Source organism: Berghia stephanieae, chromosome 2 (genome assembly GCF_034508935.2).
Source record: "Berghia stephanieae isolate SIO BIC M18660-M18661 chromosome 2, UCSD_Bste_1.3, whole genome shotgun sequence".
Taxonomy (NCBI): domain Eukaryota; kingdom Metazoa; phylum Mollusca; class Gastropoda; order Nudibranchia; family Aeolidiidae; genus Berghia; species Berghia stephanieae.
The window spans coordinates 52,552,704-52,562,703 of record NC_088361.1 but is presented as its reverse complement, the minus strand read 5'-3'; the positions used below and the strand labels follow the sequence as shown (position 1 = coordinate 52,562,703).

At 36.0% G+C, this 10,000-nt stretch overlaps 1 protein-coding gene across 9 annotated transcripts in view; it reads left to right on the top strand.

Annotated features, from left to right (window-relative positions):
- The window catches only part of LOC144965141 (uncharacterized), a 77,997-nt gene that overhangs the window by 21,015 nt on the left and 46,982 nt on the right, over positions 1-10,000 (top strand). The gene's annotated exons all lie outside the window — the stretch shown is intronic.

Below are 10,000 nucleotides of genomic sequence, written 5' to 3'. Positions count from 1 at the left end.
GGGGGGGGGGGGAGTTGCTGCTGCTGCTAATGCTGTTGCTGTTGGTGATGATGATGACTATGAGGAGGAGGACGGCGGCGACGATGATGGTGATAATGATGATTGTAATGATACAGAGGATGGTAATGATGATGATGATGATGATGATGATGATGATGATGATGATGATGATGATGATGATGATGATGATGATGATATTGATGATGATGATGATGATGATGATAATGTTGACGACGACGATAATGACAACGACAACGACGATGTGCTTACTGGACTGAAATGCAATGTGACCTTATATAGCCACCATTTTCCAAACATATTATTAACTTCCAAACATTTTTCTACACGGAAAAAGTCACCCAAAATGATTCGTCTTCCAATAATCGTAAATGACAAGCATAAACCAATTCCGTTATAATAAACAGTAAGCTTGCCATCTATTTCTATGCCATGCTCATGACTATTACTGACCACAACTCCTATAGGCATAAATCCAAACTCTGAATTACCTTCTCACCTGTGGTGATAAATAAACACCGCGATAATCATAGGCTTGATCGTGCATATTACTCTAGTAAAACGGGGAAGTGGGGGGGGGGGGGGGGGGGGGGGGAGGTTCCTGTGGCGGAGTTGCCAATATACAAAAATCCCAATCTTAATATCAATAGTTAGGCTTCTTATAATAGTATATTATATTATCATCTGAAATTAGAACTTACCTTTATGTAGAGAATCCAACAGATATTATGTGATGTGCAGACTGAACACTCAAACCTTCTCTTTTCCAATCGTAGCAAAATCGTTACATTCGCTACGTTACAACCACAATCTTTTTACTCGCATTTCTGTTATTAATCCACAAATATGAGGATAACGTTTTTGTTACGACTATTAAAAAGTGTTTACTCTGTTGTCAAGATTATTTTTCGGAATTGATTTATAAATAACAGATACCCATTGTTTTGGAGATTCTGTAAATGAAATCTATTTTAGTCTTAGGTAGTAAGTAGGTAGTTTTATTAAAAATGATGAAAAAGATTGGTAAGGAGTGTGTTCAAGTTATATCGATTTATTGTTAGGTTTCGTTTTCTAGAGAATAGTGATTAGTTAGATTCACATAACAATGATCTTTGGTAGATCTGAGGTAAAGTACTATGATAGAATGACAATATTTGTCAGGGGTTAAAAAGCAATTGTAACAAAACACGGGATAAAACAATGCTTTATCTGCTTCCCTGGTTTTATTACTACGAGGAACAATAAAACCTGATGAAACTTTGTGAATTTATTCATTATTTTAACCCCTGTCAAGCAAAAGAGATTGATTTAGATTATGAAGGGAACTAATTCATTTTTTGGGGGACTTTACGTTTTGGTCTAATAAACTAGTCACTCGACTCAAATTTGAACTGATACTTTGCAATTATTGACAACAGAGGAATTTGTTAGAGCGATATGCATGACTAAAATGGCGCTAATCTATGAATCTCAATTTTTAAACTATGCAACTCATATTTTTTTTTCCAAAAACGCCCCTTCGGCGAAGAGATTTTGCTATAGAATGTGCGCTGATCATTTGGAAGCTAGATATATGAAATACAACAGTTCATTCTGTTTACCCAATAAAGGTACATAGCTAGTCAAATTGACATTGAAATCAGGGTGATGATTGTTTTAAAAATTGTTGTTTTGTCCAATTTATCCACCTATAATGATAGCTGCTTTTGGTTCTGAGAGCATCGGATTTCTTTGTCATATTATTTTAATCACTCTTATCAATTTCAAACGACATCAATTAGTAATAATAACACATTGGCCATTTAAGCTAACTCATAACTAGGCTAAACCAATAAATGAGACCAGACCACCCGTGAACATGTTATAGCCTTTTGGCATATCTAATATATCAAAGAACGTTTGAGTGTATGATGTCGATTCTTAATTGGACATTGCCATTAGCAGAATCCTGATATTTATTTCATCAAAAGGGGAGAAGGAAATATCAAACATTTTATTTTCATATCATGTACACCGGTGGTCCATACAAAGGGTATCCAACTCCCGGTGAATTCCACCTTCAGTGTAGTGTGAATTATGTGATCACAACAAAACTTGGAATGATTCTAGCCAGATGTATTCTGGAAAATTCGCTTTTCATCAATGTCCAGAGTTGCTATCAGATATATAAATTATACAGGGCAAAATAAGGTTATATTATGCAAGCGAACTGTGTAGTGAGTAGATTCAAGAAATTTGCTCTCATTCATTTCTCTAATTGTTATTGTCGAATAGCCCAGCTAAGAAATTAGGGTTGTTTCTTTCTGTTGACTTCCAGCTCTGTTACTTTCAGCTAGTTTAAAATATTAAATCACTGTTTTGATGTTGTTGTTGTTTTTGTTTGTTTATAATATATATATATATATATATATATATATATATATATATATATATATATATATATATATACGAGGGCTCTTTCATAATTAACCGAAAAATGCCTGTAAAATCCGCGTTTTTTATGCTATCAACAAAATTCTTGCACGTGTTCATACCTTGACTCGTCCTTCATTTCTCTACGTATCAGCCAAGTCTGTCGACACACTTCTGCCAACGCCGCACCATGGAATAGATACCCTCTCGGAAGAAATTTCCGTCAAGGTTTTGTAGCCATTTCCGCACATGGCCAACAAGCTCTTCGTCGACATCAAAGCGCTTTCCTGCCAGCTCACGTTTCAGTGGCCCAAAGAGGTGATAATCAGATGGTGCGAGGTCTGGACTGTGTGGTGGGTGTGGCAAAATCTCCCATCCATATTTCTCTAGCCAACCTTGCGCCACTCGTGCTGTGTGGGGTGTAGCGTTGTCGTGTTGCAAAATGACCCCGTTGGTCAACTGCCCTGGGCACTTTCTGCGAATGGCCTCCCTAAGCTTGTCAAGAGTTTGGCAGTACCTTGCAGCATTGATTGTTTCTCCAGGTTGTAAGGTTTCGAACAGAATAACACCACGACTGTCCCAGAAAACAGTTCCCATTATTTTCTTTGCTGACCGCATGACTTTGAATTTCTTCGCGACAGGTGAGGATGGATGTTTCCATGTCATCGAATCTTGCTTTGTTTCTGGGGTGCAATGGTGCAACCAAGTCTCATCACCGGTGACTATGCTGTCAAGAAAGTCACATCGTACCCTAGAAAGTCTCCGCCGGCGTTGGCAGTATGCCCGTGAACCCTGCGTGAGCTCTTGCTTCTTCTCAAAAGTTCCCTGCAGATGTCCAATCTTTGTTCTTTATGATTGTCTGTCAATTGCTTAGGAACCCATCTTGCGCTGACTTTTCTGTAGCCAAGTTCATCAAACACAATTCTATGGGCAGAAGTTTCCGAAATTTCAAGACTGCTTGCGATTTCATGAAGTTTCAACCTCCTGTCTTGACGAATAAGCTCATCAACTCGCTTCACATTGTCTTCTGACGTCGCAGTTATTGAACGCCCTCTCCCTTCCCTGTCTGTCAAGTCGGAATGGCCGGCTTCAAACAAATTACACAGTGATAGACTTGTGTACGGCTTATAACATGCTCACCATATACACTCTGAAGTTCTTTATGAATTTCGGTAGGATTCAGACTTTTGGCGTTCAAAAAACGTATGACAGCTCTGATTTCCTCCTTTGACCAAGTTTCAAGGTGGGCCGCCATCTTTAAAATCGTCTAGAAATTCATTGTGCAAAATGATGCACTTCATAATTTCTGGGAATATCCGTAAGGAAATAAGGAGTATCATGTCGTTTACAGAATTAAAAAATCTCCACTGGTTGCTGAGCAATGGGCATTTTTCGGTTATTTCTGAAAGAGCCCTCGTATATATATATATATATATATATATATATATATATATATATATATATATATATATATATATATATATATATACATATATATATGTGGGGGTGGGGGGGTGGTGTTTTTTTTTTTGGGGGGGGGGGTTGTTGTGGTTTTGCTTGTTTGTTTCTTTGTTTGTTTGTTTTGTTTTTTTTTTGTTGTTGTTGGTTTTCGTGTGCGTGAGAGTTTTGCACCAAACATTGAGAATTCCGCTTAAATGTTTCAAATAATTAATCAAGAGCAAACACATTTCTTGAATTAAGTAGATGGTCTAGCAACTCTATAATTGGTAAAGGAAATTTAGCTTTTCTTTCTTTTCATGTTTCATAGTTGCCTATATAACTGTCGCACAAAAACACAAGGTGATAATTAACTTCAATCTCTGCTAACTTCGCTATCGGCTAGTTTTTGTCCCCGAACTTCTCTTTTATTGATTTCAAAGTAACGGCTTTTGTATATAATATAGAGCATCTGACAGCTTTTACTCTCTGATCCGAGAGTAAAGAATGTCCTTTTGTGTGTGTGTGCGCGCGCGCGTGTGTGTGTGGGGGGGGGGGGGGTCTTTCAACCTGAAAGAACGAGAAAGTCTGATTCTGGGATGGAGAATAAGTCGTATAAAGTAAGCGACGAGGAATACCTGTGCACGTGCAGTGGTAGAAAGCAACCTTTCCACTTTGATGTGGGTTATCACTCATTTCAAAGATTCGATCATTTGATTGAGACTACAAATTTAGTAGATGCAATGTGTAAATAAAAGTGACAGAAATTGTATTTGTCCATTTGGAGTGATGACAATTCAATCAGTATAGATGATCAAGATAAACCCATATTCTATTATGGTACACTCAGAATCGGATTGTTTACATTTCCGATGATATAAAAAGAAAGCATCAATATATTCTGACCGTTCTTGTCTCAGCAAATACCGAGAGAAAGGGGGATTGATCAATATTGTACGATTCTAGATCGTCCTGATTGATTGAATAATTGATTTGTGGTCACATTGTTTCTAAATAAGTGTAATAACCTTACGTACCCGTAATTTATTGTACTGTGTGGTCATTGACTACACTATTTTAATCTTCGATAGGATACGAATTGGTATCATTACTATCACTTACGATGCCATCTTCCTCCGCCACCACCACTACCACCACATCATCATCATCATCATCATTATCATCATCATCATCATCATCATCATCATCATCATCATCGTCATAATCATCATCATTATCATCATCATAATCATCACATATATATATATATATATATATATATATATATATATATATATATATATATAAATCCACAGTTTTGACAATAATCAGCCTTTAAGATGATGTTGATTTGATAATACTGATTTACTTTAAAAACAGTAAAATAACCGGGGAGGGAGGGGGGGGGGGGGTAGGGTATTCTAACTTTTCAAAGCTGTGTTCCAGCAGGCGGATTTGCTGAAGGCGTGCATAAAGGTAGAAAGAACTTGACATTATCATGCATCTACAATGTTACAAAAAAATATATTTTTGCGATTGTACCATATTCTGCTGACGAATGCTATGTACCCAAAACGACATATATCACTTATTTGCGAGTGATTTAACTTCTTCATGCTTACGCCTCATAAGCCTCCTACGCTCTCTGTTTCACAAAAATAAGCCATTTGTCATCAAATATTTAAATGTCTATCAGAGCGAGCAAGAGAAATTAGGCTCAGAGACCCATAATTAAATGATAGGAATATAAGACTTAATTTACTCGGATTTACGCTCTATGGCAAGAACTTAATCTAATATTCCACGTAGTAATAATGGGAGCTAATCCTCCCTAATTCATCTCCCATTGCAAATCATTAATACATTTTTTAAAATAGAGAGGTACTACGGGGAATGAATTTAACCTTTTAATGGTAGAAAAGAATTCAATTCAGATAGAAATGTCTGCCATTATTTATTTTCTAACAACATAAATCATAACTGATTTCACAAAGAGTACATTCATAGGCGTCTGTGACTTCTTGGCAGATCGGATGACGCGATCGAACCTCGCCTCTTAAAGGGTTAAGTGCTTTTCTTAGAAGGTTATAGTTAAGTGGCACTACATATAGGGTCCATTAAGAATATAAACGTACGTAATCATGTCTGACTGCTTTTATATGCATGCCCTTGAATCAAAGTATTTATATAACGTTCTATAGGAACAGCTCACTTCATTTATATATTTATTGATATTTTTACTTGTATGTCAGGGGTGACTCCTGTATAATCTTTTTAGAAAATTTAATACTTTTTATTCTACTTTAATGCACTCAATGTATTTTTTGTTTGTTCTTTTGTTTGTTTATCTCTTTATCCACCCATCCATATCGGATTTCCATGGCAGAGATCTCAGAGTTAAGTGTTCACAATTTAATAGATATCGTGAAACCGCTTATTAAAAGAACGACATTTTATGTTTAATTTTGTAAGTTGCACGGTTTTTCTTCTTTCTTTTTTATTTTTGGTTCATTTTCTGATGTGAAAGCTCTCTTTTGCGTGAAGGGGTTCAATATTTGCTTTATTGCCAGAACGCAGTTGAAATGAAAGCCATGTCTCATATTCATGAGGCTAATATGCCTGTTTACAATCAAGAAATATTTACTTCTTATTTTTGGTTGTGGGAAATTACAACATAATATTGTTTTGTCACTCGTGATATTTTGTTATTCGTTTTCTATACATTTCATGTCTTTGGTGGGTGGAAAGGGGGGGGGGGGGGGGGGGAGAAGGAAGTTTCCGAACAATCATATTTCGAGTTTTAGCCATTCAAATAGCTCATATCATAGATAAAATTTGAGCATAATATTGTTACATTTATGCGCCTATTTGTGATGCAGCAAATACAGAAAGTCTCTCTTGAGGTCTCCATGTCTATTACGACTCTATAATTGCATTCTTGTCAGAATCATTCCGACAAGCTGAAGACCTGTCAAACGAAAGAATGGTGTGATTTGTGGGCTACACCTTGGAGATATTCCCTGGCGGTTAGAAAGACACCATTCGCTCACATTTATTATTCGACGACACAGCCCTGCTGCTTGTATGGTCATTTTACAAATCTACTATTTGTGTCAATTGATGGAAGGCAACTTGTAATATTTTGTACTGAAATTAGACTCAATGCATCAGTAGTTTAAAATATATATCGAGCAATACCTTCTTTGCATTAATATATTCGGAAATGACAATGATATACACATTCGTCGTGCCAAAAAGATGTTGTTTATGATTTGTTTGTGTATGTAATATGCAAAGATAACGATCTTTATGAACAAAGAATATATACATTAGAATATCATGTTACAGTAGAGTAATAAGAGGCCGTCTAAAACCAGGTATGGTAAAATAACAAGATAAAGGTAAAATAAAATATTACTAGAAGCAACAAAATAAATAGATCAGTATATCTAACATGGCTGTATCTTGCATTGTAAAGTAGTCTTTATTTTAAAATTAGGATACAAACATGATTATTTGCTATGACCTTCTGTTGGACAATTTATCACACAAAAGACCTTGCACATAGTTACATTCATCTTTCACACTGAATACCTGCTTGTTATCGTTGGCCTGAGAAATATGATTATTTTACGTAAGTTGGCAACAGTTTAGATTCCATTACACAGTCTACCCGAGAAAGAGATACCTGGGTGTGATTTATGAACCTAATGTCTCACTTGGCCCCAGGTGCTGTCCATACGAGCTGCAGGGGGCATTGACTGCAACAGCAGCAGGAGCAGTCAGGGGTAGCGATGAGGTATGTTTGTTATCGAACTTAAATTTTGGAAGGGTGTTTTTTGTTTGTTTGGATAGATTCAAAAAGGTTATAGGTGCCTTTTGGTGATAAAAAAGGATAGGTAAAGGCCGTTATATATTTATAGATCTGATAACCGGACACGATCATGGACTCGTTTTAACATTGTTGTGAAGGAGAAAATTTGCCCCTTTACAACAATGAGAAATTAGGTTATCAGAGCTGCAATAACGTACACGACGGTAAGACGTGTTATCCTGAAATGAGAACATGTCTTGAGTTTTTCAGAAATGGATATAATCAAATCCCCATTTAATTAGACTAGCATTCAAATGATAATTTTTAAAAACAAAACACACAAGAAAAAAAATCCCCCCAAAAAACAAGAAAAAACAAACAAAAACCCTGTTTTCTGTTTAAGTGTTTCTTTTTCTGATCTCCTACCCATCCACTAATTATGTGTAGCCGGATCAGTGTTCGACCCAACGGAAAGTAATATGATGGATACTCTTACTTTAAGGACTGCGTTATTATTATTATTATTATTATTATTATTATTATTATTATTATTATTATTATTATTATTATTATTATTATTATTATTATTATTATTATTATTATTATTATTGTTATTATTATTATTATTAATTTATTTATTTATTTATTCATTTATTTATTTATTTTGAAAGATTAAATAAAAGTTTGTGCCATTATATTGCTAGAACGTTGAAGTGAGTTACCTATTCGTTACAATCACGTTCAACATTGTTGTTACTACCGTCTAGACAGAACTGAATCGTTTTGACTTCGCTTTTGTGGACACATCATACATGTCAATAGATAACAAATAAAGTGCGACTTGATAAGATTATGTATCGTGGAAGTAAGTTTATGTCAGTCGGCATTTTTTATACATATAAAGAAAAGAAAGAAGACCCCCCCCCCCCCCCACCCACCCACCCACACACACACACACACACACACACACACACATACACACACACACATACACACACACACGTATATGAAATGACAGGACCCCATAAACGTTTTGTTTTGTGGGTTGATCGGCGATAGATAGGAGTATAGCTAGGACTTCATATATACAGGACAGATCCCCGCCCTCTTACTCAATCCTACGGGGCCGTTCGTTTTTTTCCTATATAACACTACCCCTGTCGTCAGGCTTTAATGATATGCAGATGTCGGTGACAGTCAAAGACATTCCTTTCTGGGTCTTTCCCCAACCGTTTCCCCATCGGGTGGGGAAGTGATGTCACTTTTACGTCATCAAAGAAATTCCTTAACTGACCGTCTCAACAGTAAGACGACCGTTCTTCCGACAATACTGTCTTTAAAGTAATGGCTACAGTTAAGATACTGCTATTTACTACGAAGGTAGTCTTTCCCACACAGAAACGGTCACATTTCACACATATCTACAAGTTGCAGCATGAAACGGAAAGGCAACGAGTAGAATACTGCTATTCTACTAGGAAGAAGTGTCAAGACGTTAAGTCATAGTTGGTGTGTAGGTAGTGCTGCCAGATGGCCACGCGTATGATCAAAATTGACACACGGAGAATCGCGTATATATTATTATTAATTAAAATTTTCTTTTTTTGAAATAAAACAAGCCTTTTCCTAGGTTAGTCGATAAAAAAATCAAAATCGATGTCTTTTAAGGAGGTCAGAGTGTTTGAAGTATTTGGCCACATGAGGTTCTATTTTGGTCACTTTTGCAGTCTAAATTGGCTTCGAAGAACTCTGGCCATCTGGCATCCCTGTTTGTGAGAACAGAAGTTGTAAAACAATCTGCATTCAATTGTTTGCCTCTTTAGTTTGTCAACTTTTAAAGCAAGCGGTTGTGTGTCATTCGATTTTTAAATGGAATTATTATAAGTGATATATTTCAGTGGATTACACGATGTGCAACTGTGCTTATGGTAATCATTATCACATTATCATGCTCTGATTCCTAACATTAACATTGAAATGTTCTTGAAGTGAGTTATTACAAGATCAGAGAAAAAACATACCCTTGTTTAGAAAGTCAATTTCCCTTTTCAATAGGTATTTAATCTGCTTGACTTCTCTTGCATTTTTCTGTAATTGACAGTTGTATGTGATAATTGATTTCTTTTATTTGGGGAGTTTTATCATAATTGGTAAACTATAATATATTATCATAAAAAAAGTGAATTATGGATTACGCTAACTAACGAAATTGGGAGAGTGAGTCTCTAAGACAAAGTGAAAACTGAAAATGGTATGAACCTTACAACCCAGAATTGAAGATGAGAGATATCCACTGGTGGTGACTGGTAATTGAAACTT